This window comes from Eptatretus burgeri, chromosome 8 (assembly GCF_056783735.1).
Source record: "Eptatretus burgeri isolate ZD-2024b chromosome 8, Ebu_testis_v1, whole genome shotgun sequence".
Taxonomy (NCBI): Eukaryota; Metazoa; Chordata; class Myxini; order Myxiniformes; family Myxinidae; genus Eptatretus; species Eptatretus burgeri.
Genome location: NC_140968.1, coordinates 48621442 through 48635805, shown reverse-complemented (window position 1 = coordinate 48635805; position 14364 = coordinate 48621442). Strand labels below are relative to the sequence as shown.

The 14364-nt window shown below is 40.7% G+C and overlaps 1 pseudogene; it reads right to left on the bottom strand.

The window, feature by feature from the left end:
* Window positions 1-14364, bottom strand: part of LOC147021696 (uncharacterized) — a 52329-nt pseudogene that overhangs the window by 25336 nt on the left and 12629 nt on the right.

Below are 14364 nucleotides of genomic sequence, written 5' to 3'. Positions count from 1 at the left end.
TCAATGGAAATATATGTGTATGTGTATATATATATATATATATATATATATATATATATATATATATATATATATATATATATATATATATATATATACTCATTAGAGTACCATCAATGGAAATATATATGTGTGTGTGTGTATATATATATATATATATATATATATATATATATATATATATATATATATATATATATATATATATATATATATATATATATATATATATATATATATATATATATATATATATATATATATATATATATATATATGACCATCTGAGCACGTTCATGTGAAATATATGATGGCAGCAGATGCGCCTTTAGCTGAGTGGAGACCATGGGTTGCACCAGCGGATGACTGCTCGTGGACTCGGTCCTGGGGGAAATCCCATACATCATCTGACATGACGCTCCACGCTGTTTAAAGCATTGGGTGGATGAGCCGTGTTGTGGGGGGAGGGGGAACGGGGGTCATTTGGGGTTCCAGGCCTAATGAGTACAATTCAAACTTCACAGCCTTCTCCCTTCTTTTCATTCACAAATCAAGGCCCTTCTCACCTCCTTGTCAAGCTTTATGCTCTCACGGCACAAAGGGACGCCTTTCTACAGGGATGTCAGAGCGACAGGCAGCGGCGACACTACGCACTGCCTGATCTGATTCACAATGAAAGACGTTCGCCCCATGCCCGAAGGCCCGAACCTCGAGTGAACTCACGGTGGTATTTCTCACCTTGGGGACGTGGGTCGTGGACAGCGAGTGGGATTCCCATTGCGATGCTCGCTGCATCCCCTGCATATGAGCAAGCCCATCTATAAATATCAATTAGCTGCTGATACACCAACGATACATCTCTCTTTCACGAACACAAGTTCGTTTGATGATAATTCGTCAAACCACTAAATATAAATATTTTTTCCCATTGGGAGTATGGCATGTTTCCCTAACGTGCAACTTTCTCGTAATTATTACTAAAGCCTCTGTTTATTATAAATCACTCAAGCAAGACCTACAGTTATTATACAATACCTCGTCCCTTTGTTACTGCAGTGTCTGATTTGCTCTTGTTAAAGAATAATCACACACAGAGACCAAAGTGAATCAGGATAGTAGAAAATTCGTGCATGAATACGAATCAGTTTATAAACAGTTATGGTATGATAGTCCCTGTTGGAGGACAATACATATACTGGCATATTTCTTCCCTTTCAAAGAATTTACAAGCTTTTGTTAATGTGAACTAAACCAAGTCATAATTTGTGGACACATATGTGAGCATCAGATGTGTATATAAATATTGACATGATAAGAGTTTATACTTAGGCATGGGAAATAGTGTGTCTGACTTTGAAGGATGTGTTGCTGTTAGGGTTTCGATAACGACGATTATGGAATTGACCAGGAAATCCAGGGCAATCATGTCTCAAATCGATACAGAGCCTGGTTGACAATTGACATAACAGACAGAAATTGCCCATTGTATGGATTATGTTGTGTTGTACCAGACTCTATTACAGAGTGTCGGTGCTGCCAAAACAGTTTCTTGGCAAAGGTCATACTAGGTGGTTTGCCATTACCTTCCCAGCAGTAGTTATGGTTGGAAGTTGTAATTTAGCACCGATTCTTACTTACATTGGAGTGGGGAATTTGCTGAGCTGACTTGTGATAATGTTGCAAATCGTTATCATTGGAAGTTGCTGAGTTGTGTTTCTTAAACCTTACTGAGAAAATCAATCATGGCTTGACTTGTGTATTCTTCTGACAAATCAGTGTTCATTGGACACTGGTATACATCTTTATGGAGAGGCATCATCTTAGTATCCACACTTTTTTCATAGCTTGTCCCAAGTCATGATCATCATCATGAGGAATCATATTGAACACATCTTTGGTTTTGTCATGAAGCACAAGTATACTTGCAATGGCAGTTGTTGTAAAAACGAGATCATCTGTGAAATGCGTTGACAATGCAGTCGGTTACATTTGCCTTGACATGAGGGTGCTTCCATAACTTTGGTATCGTTTGTAAATGTCTGATGAATTTTATTATCTGTGATCGCTCAGTACCTATGTCAGAAACCAGTTTGTCATACGCTGGAACTTTTATTGAACTTCAATAGCACTTGACCCTGCAAGCTGCACCGATTTTGGTCCCATAAATGTGGTTTATGCTTGGTGTTGGCTTAATGGCTCGAGTGGTGGGCTTGGGATCCTCGGGTCCTGAGTTCAAATCCTGCTCGGCTGTTGAATTAATACCAGGTGGGGTTGACTCAGCCTGTCATCCTTCTGAGGTTGGCAAAAATGAGTACCAGCTTGCTAGCGTCCTGCGTCGGAGTGGAGACCCATCCAGGATTGTGCCCAATAGCCCAACAGACCGCTTAGGCAGCACAAATGCTCTGCACAATGTATGATCCCAATGGATGGAAATATGGTTCTGCAGTCATAGCGATACCTAGCATCTGCTGTGTGCAGGTTATTGATAGCTCCTTGTACTCTCACTGAAACTTCATCAGCTCGATGATCTCCGTGCACTTGACAATTGTCCAGTATTGCTGTTTTGAGTAGTTCATGATGGTCAAAGTAAGCAGTTCTACAGAAGACTACTCAGTTGCAGCGATTCGGATTCTTCTTATCTGGTTCACATGGATCTCCACAAAACAAGCAGCGTCTCTTAAAATCAAAATCGCGAAGGTCACGGCGACACTGATGTTTTCCTTGAGGTATTATGGAATTGGAGTGAGCTTCAGATTTCTCCAATCTCTGTGGTTTTGAATTTCACGTAGACACACATAAATTGGGATAATCAGAGAAGTTCCTGTCAATGTCAACATGCCAACCATCATCCCTAAGTTTTCTTGCATCGATGATGCTTGCTCTCCGTCATTATGTGCAAACTGATAGTGGCTGATTGGGATTACTGCAGGCATCAACTTTTGATGAATACACACTCCATATTTGTTTTCTGAAAATGATAGAAAGCCAAAAGTTAACAATGTGAAGGGCATTTCTTACTGGAGCATCCTTAACCATACCCGAATCTAATATTGTTGTGGAAATGACTTCTTGGGGCTAAGAATGTATTGATTAGAATAGTTATTTCCCTTCATGTGTTTGTGTAAGTGTGTGGCTAAACAAACTGTAATAGGATTATGCATTAATAATTGGAAGAACATCCTGCACAATGTGGTTTCTAAATCCCCCACTATTTTCCCTTCACCTCAACTTAATGTTTTAACCTTCGTAATCTGTCTTTTATGGATGCTTAAAGGGATCATGGCCTGATAACTCCTGCGCTTGAGTCTGGGTGCAATTCTAGCAAGCCTTGAACATTCTGATAGTGTCGAGTTAGCCGGGACCAACGCCACCTCCACCTATCAGTTCTGAGCCGGCGACGCTTGTTGATGTCACTGAGCGGGGCGTCAGACCGAGCTAATAAAAAAGACGCCCAAGTTGAGTGCCCAGTTGAGTTTCACTTCCTAGGGATGTGAGATATCTGCAGAACCATGGAAATCTGCCCCTTTCAAAACAATTTACCTTGTAATAAAAAAAAATACAAAACAAACATTTTCCATGTTTTTCACATTATATATTTTAAATAAAAGGGTTCAGATAATCGTACAGATACTGTAATTATCGTACATCTGGCAATGCTTAACAGTGAAAATGGATGTACAGTTTTACAAGCCTTGTCAGTGGCCCAAATGTGTGCTCTACTGATGGAGTAAGGAGGATTAGGAGGAGGAGGAGGAGATTGGGACCATACTCTATTCAGAGCATTGGTGATGCTTCAGCAGTCTCCTTGGCTATTGGGCACAATCCTGGATGGGTCACCACTCCGACACAGTATACCAACATGCTGGCACTCATTTCACCGACCTCAGAAGGATGACAGGCCAAGTTAACCCCACCTGGTATTAATTCAACAGCTGAGCTGGATTTGAACTCAGGACCCGAGGAACCAAAGCCCGCCACCCTAACCATTGAGCCAACACCAGGCATATGGAGGAAGATGGCACATTTTAGAAATGACATGCTCATTCGGAAAACCTATGTGACTAATATCGATGCAGGAATTAATAATGATCGTTGGCGATGGAACTGGCTTGAGAATGAAAGAGAAAATACCACACGAGGTTTTGGTTTTGCTGTCACAGCACAATTTATTGTGCTGTTGTGTTTGATAACACGCCAAAGCCCGGCTTGGGATAGTGCAAGATTTGTAACAAAGAAGTGAACTACGGAAAACGTGGTCATGTCACACGAGAAAACCACGACAAGGGCACGAATCATAAAGTCCTCGTCCAAATTCAGAAGACAAACCAGAGAGTTCATAGAATACCTTACTCTACGCAGTCTAAAGAAAAATGGACATGGGCGAAGTTCACGAACAGAATATTTAATTGGTCGAGATGATATAAAAATACAGTAATATTTTATCCAAGTACTGCTAAACGAAAGGTTTTGCAAAGTGTCAATAAGACGATTTGTGGTCTACATTGTTTAAGTACATAATTCAGTTGAAACAACATTTCAAAATTTAAAGGTTGTGGAAATTTTTCTCGAAAGTTTACCACCATTAACGCAGTATATTACACCACCTTATTTAACACGTTACATTCGTTCTTAGTGCCTGTTGTTTGTGTCCTTTATGACGTCCTTAAAAACAGTAAGTTTCCTGTTTGGAATGATTTTCATTCTTGTTTGACTGCTAGACAGGCAGACGTGTGAAAAAATGAACTCGCTCCTCTCTGCGCATGTGCGATGGAGACAAATTCAGAGAAATAGTACTGTAAAACTACAAGTGCGTGTTCCGATTCATGTGTTCAAAATATAACACTCAATTGATCACGAATCACTGCTCACCTTCACTCTTTCATTCCTCTTTTTCCCCGCCTTTGGAGTAAACTCCCTCACTCTATTCAATCCCATTTTTCCCTCCAGGCCTTCAAAACAGCTGTTCACCACCACCTCTTATCATCTCCCATCCAAATCCCCAATAAACCACCCAAGCCCACCTCCTTCAAATTCCCTGCTTTCCTTCCTGAAAGTCCCTGTAATGTCCATCTTGTATTCCCCATGTTCCCCGTCCCATCCCTCTCCCTTCCACAGATCTCCTAATGTCTCTGTTCCCCACTGTTTTGTCCTTCCCACTCCCGCCCCTCTTGTCTCATGCCCCCCTTGCTGTGCGTTGTGTGTTAGCTCTCACATGAGCCACGACAAGGTATACAAAAAAAAGAGTGAGGATCACATCACATGACTTAGGTTGCTCAGCCTAATATTAAGATCACTCATGTGATCACCAATCGGCGTAACACTCGATTGGTTATTCAGTGGTTCTAATGGTACGGTAGTGGAGATTAAAGGCCGCGATCTGACCCAGAACTGTGGAATCACCTGGCTACTATAGCTGCTTTAACGTGGCTTATCAGATTTGAACCGAGAAACTGGGACGAGTCTGATGACTGTAACAGTATTGTTGAAAAGTTACACTGGAAGTGTGAAAGACAAAATTAAAGGAGACAATGGTTGAAAATCTTCATTGAGAACCCCTGACAAGATGGAGGTTGTAAGAGCAGCTTTGCAGACTTCTCCAAAAATGTTCATACACCCACTTGCACAGCTCCAGTAGGAACCTCTCACATGACCATTGTCAGAATCAGACATGATGATCTGAAACTGTATCTGTACAAGATACAGTTAATGCAGCACTGGAGTGAAAGAAATAAATTGGAGAGGTTCGAATTTTGCACCGCCTTTGCCCAGCAGATCAAAGAAGACCAGGATTAAAAAAAAAAAAAATCTTTGGTGATGAGGCCCACTTCCATCTGAGCAGCTACATGAACAAACATAATATACAATTTTTGGCAGAACACCAACCACATGAACTTTTGGAAAGCCCAGTTCATGTAGCGAATTAACGATTTGCTGTATGATTGGACGTTGTGGTATAATAAGACCTTTCTTCTTTGAGAACGTTCGATGGGGTTGAGGTCAGGGTTCTGTGCCAACCAGTCAAGTTCTTCTACATCAATCTCGCCCAAACCATTTCTGTATGGACCTCGCTTTGTGTATGAGGTCATTGTCATGCTAAAACAGGAAAGGACCTTCCCCATACTGTTGCCACAAAGTTAGAAACAGAATCATCTAGAATGTCATTGTATGCTGCAGCGTTAAGATTTCCCTTCAGTGGAACTAAGGGGCCGAGCTCGAACCATGAAGAACAGCCCCAGACGATCATTCCTTCTCCACCAAACTTTACAGTTGGCACCAAGCATTCGGGCAGGTAGCGTTCTCCTGGCATCCGCCAAAAACAGATTTGTCCGTCAGATTGCCAGATGGTGAAGTGTTATTCATCACTCCAGAGAATGCATTTCCATTGCTCCAGAGTCCAATGGCAGTGAACTTTACACCACTCCAGCTAACACTTGGCATTGCGTGTGGTGATCTTAGGCTTGAGTGCAACTGCTCGGCCATGGAAACCTATTTCATGAAGCTCTCGACGAACAGTGCTTGTTCTGATATTGCTTCCAGAGTCAGTTTGTAACTCGGTAGTGAGTGTTGCAACTGACGACAGATGATTTTTCCATGCTATGTGCTTCAGCACTCGGTGGTCCCATTCTGTGAGCTTGTGTGGCCTACCACTTCGCGGCTGAACTGTTGTTGCTCCTAGACATTTCCACTTCACAATAACAGCACTTACAGTTGACCGGGGCAGCTATAGCAGGGCAGAAATTTGATAAACTGACTTATTGGAAAGGTGGCATCCTGTAGCAGTGTCACGTTGAAAGTCACTGAGCTCTTCAGTATGGCCCATTCCACTGCCAATGTTTGTCTATGGAGATTGCATGGCTGTGTGCTTGATTTCACTGAACAACAAATTTCAAAATTTTTTTTTTACTGGAGATGTGTAAAGTGATTAAGACTAATTTTGGTACGCTGATTTCAAAAATCATAACCGTTTTGCTGTATCACGTCAGGATTTTCAGGAACAGAAATATTCCCATTGCCTAGAAGTCAGGATTTCAATGAAATTTACATATGTCTTTAACATGTCTATTTCGTACAATTGTTGTTAACTTGTGTTATATTTCTTTCTTTCAGATAAAGATGAGTAGGCGTTCCTGTACCAATCATCCTGACAACTTCTGTTATGTCTGTGGTCGGTATACCAAAAAGATCAACAGCGAAGTATATCTACAGCAGTGAAAATGAAGGCCGCCTACTTTCACTACTTCGGGTGTAAGGTGGGGGACCAAGAACAGAGCTGGGCACCACACATCTGCTGCACAAGCTGTCACACAACCTTGACTCAGTGGTTGGTGGGCAAGCGCGCGAGCATGCCATTTGCGGTGCCCATGATATGGCGTGAGCCACAGAATCATCATGATGATTGTTATTTCTGCTGCACAAGCATCGCCGGCTTCAACAAGAAGAATAAAGGTCACATCAAGTACGCTGACTGCATCTCTGCTCGTAAACCTGTGCCTCATGATGACGAGAACCCCGTTCCAACACCTCCAGCTGATCACAGCATAGCTGTAAGCAGTGGTGAAGAGGATGGTGATGATGAACCTTTTGAACCCGACACTCAAGAATCACACCTTCTGAACCAGGGAGACTTAAATGATCTTGTAAGAGATCTCTCGCTGTCAAAGGCGAAGGCAGAGCTGCTTGGATCAAGGCTGCAGCAGTGGAATCTACTTGAACCTAACACCAAGATATCCTTGTTCAGAGCACGTCACAGAGACATGGCTGAGTTCTTTGAGATGGAAGACACGATGACATTCTGCAGTGATATCAACGGTCTGTTGAAAGAACTTGGGTGTGATCAAGATCCTGCAGACTGGTGCCTCTTCATCGACTCGGGGAAGAACAGCTTGAAGGCTGTTTTGCTCCACAATGGCAATGAGAAACCTTCAGTCCCACTGGCTCACGCGTTCGGCATGACAGAGACCTATGAGACTATGCGGCAGCTGCTTGATTCCATCAAGTACAATGACTTCAACTGGCACATCTGCGGAGACTTGAAAGTGGTGGCGCTGTTGTTAGGGCTGCAGTCAGGCTACACGAAATACATGTGCTTCCTTTGTCTCTGGGATAGCAGAGACGACAAGAATCACTGGACGAAGAAAGATTGGGAAGAGCGAAAAGAGCATGTACCTGGTCGACACAACGTGAAGCATGTCGCCCTTGTCGACCCAGCCAAGGTTTTCCTTCCACCACTCCACATAAAGCTCGGCTTGATGAAAAGTTTTGTACGGGCAATGGATCTGAATGGGCGTGGGTTTTTATACCTCAAGGAAAAGTTTGGCAACACCTTGTCGGAGGCCAAGATCAAGGCTGGTGTCTTTGTTGGACCGCAAATCCGACAGATTATGAAGGACGAAACTTTTCCGACAACTCTAAACCCCAAAGAGCTGGCAGCGTGGAGGAGCTTCAAAGCTGTGATGGACAACTTCTTGGGGAACGAGCGCACGGACAACTATGAAGAAATAGTGCAGCAGCTGCTGGAGTCCTTCAGGAAACTTGGCTCCAGGATGTCCCTGAAAATCCATTTCCTACACCAGCACCTGAACCTCTTCCCTGACAACTTGGGAGCAGTCTCGGACGAGCACGGCGAGCGATTCCACCAAGAGATTTCACTCATGGAGACGCGTTACCAAGGGCGGCACAACCCGAACATGATGGGCGATTTCTGCTGGTTCCTGCATCGTGAAACTGACACAGAGCAGCACAAACGCAAAGCCAAATGCCTAAAGCATTTTTAATTACATTCTAGTGGAGTTTTTCTGTAATTTCTATAATTTTGAAGCATTCATAAAGAAATAAATGAATAAATGAATTTTTGTAAATTTCATTGAAATCCTGACTTCTAGGCAATGGGAATATTTCTGTTACTGAAAATCCTGACGTGATACAGCAAAACGGTTATGATTTTTGAAATCAGCGTACCCAAATTAGTCTAAATCACTTTACACATCTCCAGTAAAAATTTTTTGTTGTTCAGTGTTTTATACACCTGTCAGTAATGGGGGTGGCTGAAATAGCCGAATCCACTAAATTTTGGCCATGTAGTGTATGTGTGTGTATATATGTATATATATATATATATATATATATATATATATATATATATATATATACATACATGTTTATGCATGCACACACACACACCCATGAGAGCTTGTTGTGGTGTTGCTTTGAAAAAAAAAATTATGGCAAAAAAAATTATTTAAACAAAAAAAATCAAAACATTTGGTCGTTCTTCCACAAGCCTCGATTATGTATGAAATAAAAAGTTTTAAAAATCACTTCTGTGGTGTATTGGATCAAGCAGAAGTCCAGCCAGCCCAAGTTGCGAGGGGGACAGCTACTCGTACAGTGGAGACGGGCCTGCTGTGGGTTCTTTGGTGTTGAGTGTTTTGTGTGCAATCAAAGACTGGCAGTGCACTCAAACTGCCTTGTCCATTTGATACTTTCCAACTTTTCTTGTATTCAACATTTTTGGTTTTGTTGAATGAATCTGCTGCTCCTGCGAACCAAATATTTTGGGGATGGCAAATGCAGGAATCACCAACATCTAGTTAGCCATATATGAAAACTGGATCATGCAGGTACACTGCATCTCTTCACACAGTTTGAACTTGAGACTTATTTATATATTGTTTTGCCAAATGTGAGCTGTACTGTACTGGGGGGAACTGACGTTGTTGCAAAACAAATGGAAAGAACTCGTCAGTGGGGTGCATTTCAATGCCGGGAATTAACTCCGTTTTGTGTGATCCTGCAATTGTTGCCTGCAGTCATCGTTTGTTGATGATGATGGGTCGCCCTTCAGTATTTTCACCCTATTCGGCCTTGACAACTAGGTCTAAACTGAAATTACATACAAAAAACCTAAATCTATCATATAAATTGCTCATCCCTTTATTGGGGCGGTGTATTGGTCATACTGCTGCCTCGATCACTACCGAAGATAAAAATAACCCGGCTTTCGTACATGAAGCAAAACCTTGCCTGCTGCTCATATTCATATATAACACATCATGGTTAAAAAGTTTGGATAATTAAAATTGCAAATATGAGACTTCCTTAGGCGTCTTCAACTTCACAGAAAACCAACATGTCGGATGTATGATTTTCTTCCTGACAATTGTTGGTGGAATCAAGCCAGTTCTCCAGCCAATGCAATTGAAGGTTTCATACACATGCAGCTTCATTATGGTTTAATTATCCAAGATATTTGGTCTCAGGTGACTCATGTATGGAATCATAAGACATTGAATGACAGTCAATTTCTCCCAGGGAAGGTTGAAATTAGGTAATTAATTTTGGAGTCCGTATAACATGTTGTCTTTTCGATACACATTGGTGTCCTCTATTTTACCACCTCTTCTTGATTCTAACACAAGAGCAAAATCGAAGAAGAGAGGGGGAAAAAAAAACAATGGCCACCAACGTGTTTGCAATGTGAGCGCAACATGCCTTGTACTTTGATGTTATTATGGGAGATGCCAACAATGTTGGGAGCATTATATTCCACAGAGTCCATGAGATATGTGTGGCTGGAGTGCCAGCTCACAGGGGTGAGCAGTACTGCATTTAACTACAGACAAAAGCCTCATAGGCTGTTCGTAGTTCTGATTTTTTTTTTCAAGAAATTACTTGGAACGATGGAAGATACCCAATCTGTGGCTGGTTTTGAAGGCTGTTGTTTTTTTTAATTGCAGACAAGTCAAGGTTATGGCTGATGGTGAGACCTGGATGTTCAAGAGACTGTGAACTTCTTTCAGTGCCTGATGATTATAAATAGATATGTAGGTTCATTGGACGGCCCTTGTAGCATGACATGGTGAGAGCGACAAGACGTAACTTCCAAAACCAGAATATAAAATTTCTGAAAACCAGAGTGTATTCATCAATGGTTTATAGGTCAATGGGATAATTCCCATCCCTTTTCAAAATACTGCATATGAAAAGTATAGTGCTATGCACCTCTGAAACATTCTCCTGTTATAAAAAAGGCTCAAGTATTAGATTTTTCAGGAAATTTCTGATTTAAAAAAAAGTTTTGTGATTTTCTTTTTTCCTTTGACCTTCCCAAACCTCAATACGGAGCACTTCCGTATTGAGAGAATATTTTCTTAAAGCCATTTAAAAATTGGAATCTTCTGCAAATTATGATTAGTCTATTTCATAACAAGCTTCAATACTCCAATATTTTTGCCTATTAAGTGTGAAAATTAGCATTATTAACATTTAATCGGCTGACAAATTCTACATGGCTTGATATGGTGTATACTATCCTCATAAATGATCATTACATTTAAGTGTAATGTACATTATCATTGTCATTATATGCACACATACATAATCCAGCTTTTGGGTTTGGGCTAAAAATCGCTGTACGATGTTTCAAGTGTACTCATGTGCACAGCAAGGACTGCACGTCCCCAAGCCGTGCACTGAGAGCTAGCTTATAGCTTTATGTTCCCACAGCGTTAGGCGTGGTGGGGAATCATCCTGAATCAGCATTCTGGAAGCATTTCCTGATAAAGCCACACTGACATGCAGCAAAAGGCACGCGCACGTTGCCTCCTGTAAAACATTGCAAAATCGTGACGGGGCAGTTTCATCAAGGCCTCGAGCTCGACAATTAATAGATATAATCGATCATCGGGTTAACTCTTTTACAGAAACAATAATAATTTATTTTCCACAATGCAAAGATGTATAAATGTTAAATATATGATTTATATTGATTCATATCGTCATCACTTATTCCTTGAGTATGTTCTTCAAATAGTGTGAAACCGTGGACCTCATCTGATCGATTTTAGCACATCTTCTCTCAATTTTACCACCAAGATACCTCACACTAATGGCAGATAAACAGAATAATATTTTACAATACAGTATTTACACGCAGCAACCTGTAATGTCTACATGCCCCATAACCCCATTGGATGGTATGAATCTCGAAGGCAGCATGAGCATGACATATCTGCACATTCTGTGTAACATCTTCTTTAAGGATTCTAGGCATGAATGATTAAAATAATGCAACAGCAGAATCGTCTGAATGTTGTGCTGTCCTACACTGCAGTTTTGCGAAAACTTTCTCCGTGTGTCTCCATAGCAATTTGCTACGCCTTGTCCACCTTCGTCTTCATCGATGATTGTCCTTTGTTTTGTAAGAGTGACTGATGTAAAGGTTATTGATAAATCTATACTGTTGTAGACGATGAGACTTTGTGGCTCTTTATGTTTGAAAAGATATGACAATGTTGAACATATTAAATTTAAAAGAACAAAGAAAATAAGAAATAAAATCGACATCACAAATCATGAAAGGCTTGTGGTGAACTGAACTTAAGGGGAATAGAGGCGAATGAAATGTGAGGGCAAGAAAAACGAGGGAGAGTGAGAGGGAGATGCTGTATATTCAACAAAAAGGGTTTAGAAAATAATTTATTTTTCCAAATTGTATTTATCCATTCAAAAAAAAAGTTTTCTTTTGTTTGTGACTCTCTTTTTCCATCCCTTTCTTATCTTTCCTACATGCATTAATCTGGACTTAATCAAATAAAATATCAAATACTGCATTAGAGATATCAGGAACCTGAATAACCAAAGATTGGAGACATTAGGAGGAACCTGGATAGGATTCAGGTTTCATTTGCTACTTCTCTACCCTCAAACCCATTCAGGAACAGGCAAGTGAGCCTTATTCAAAAGCAATTTGTAAGAATTCACCTCCTCATAGACAGGTAGAGAAAAAGTGAAATTGAGAGTAAAAGATACATAAAGTGCATAATATATGCGAAAACAATTAACAACTTACAGTTAATTAAAAATAATTAATTTTCCTGAAAGTCATGCATAAATGTTACAAAATATATTTATACTCCATAAGTAAAAATATATCACATACAGTAACTATTACTCACTGAAACTTATAAGATGACCCTGGTGTAATGGAAAGCATGTCAGAATACCATCTGAAAGACATCAGTTCTGCTCACCATTCGTGTCTCGTTTAATCAGTTACCTGGAACTAAAGGGTTTTCAATTTTCTCAAAAACCAATTGCTTGATGACTTTTTATGAATCACAAGTAATAAGTAAGTGCATCGAACAAAGAGCTCGCATTCAAATAAATGCAAGTACTGTATTATAAATTATGCAATCACACGTACAAGTGTTCACGCATACAATCACCTCGAAAAACAAAAGAAAGAGAAAGATAGGAGAGCTGGCATTGTGGTCTCACAAAAGGCCTACAGCTTGCTGGAATGGAAATCAATAAGAAGACTGAGAATACCCTGCTCCATCTCTTGCATTTCAACAAGTGTCCCAGATTGTATTTTTGCTTTAGGGTGATTCTATACTTTGTGCTTCGGAGATGCGGGTCATGGTGGTGGCTGTGGAAAGGCCCACCAAGGCCAGGTGGGGAAACTCAGAGTTTTCCAGACCTGGAGGCATGAACTCCCCCCTACTTGCTGTTTCTTTTTACCTTCTTCCATAATTATTTAATTGATCCAGAAATACCATATTGATCCAGGAATATAAGAATATGAAAATGACCATTCATCCAGGTGTTGAAGTTCCTGCCATGGAATGTATGTGGAAGTATTACAATGGCCTACAAAAGTATTCACCCCCTACCAATAATGCCACATTGAGATGAATTGCGAATGATGTAGAAAAAAAATTCCAAAAGAACTTTTTTATTCATAACTGTAGAGATCAAACGAAACGCTGTTATAGTTGAAGGAGGTTACATGTCAGGAATACCTGCAAAAAACATGTACAAATCAAAATTCACTGGTTGTAAATGTATTCAGCCCTTTATACTTGGTGAAAGCACCTTTTGCAGCAATGAGTGCTCTGAATCTTTGTGGGTAGGTCTCTACCAGCTTTGCACAGTGAGATGGTGACTTATTTGCCCATTCTTCATGTGAAAATTGCTCTAGTTCTGCCAAGTTTGGGGATCATCGATGGACTGCAATCTTCAAGTCTCACCAGAAATGTTCAATTGGGTTTAAGTCAGGACTTTGACTGGGTCACTCAAGAACATTTACTTTCTTCTTATTCAGCCACTCCAGTGTGGCTTTTACTTTGTGCTTTGGATCATTGCCCGATTGAAAATGTGAATCTCTTGCCCAGTTTCAGATTCATGGCTGACTCAAGCAGGTTTTCATCAATGATTCTCCTGTACTTTGCACACCCATATTGTCCCTTCCATCCTGAAAAGCTTGCCAGTCCTTGCTGATGAAAAGCAGTCCCATAACATGATGCTAGACCAGTGTTGGCTTAATGGTTAGGGTGGTGGGCTTGGGATCCTAGCATCCTGAGT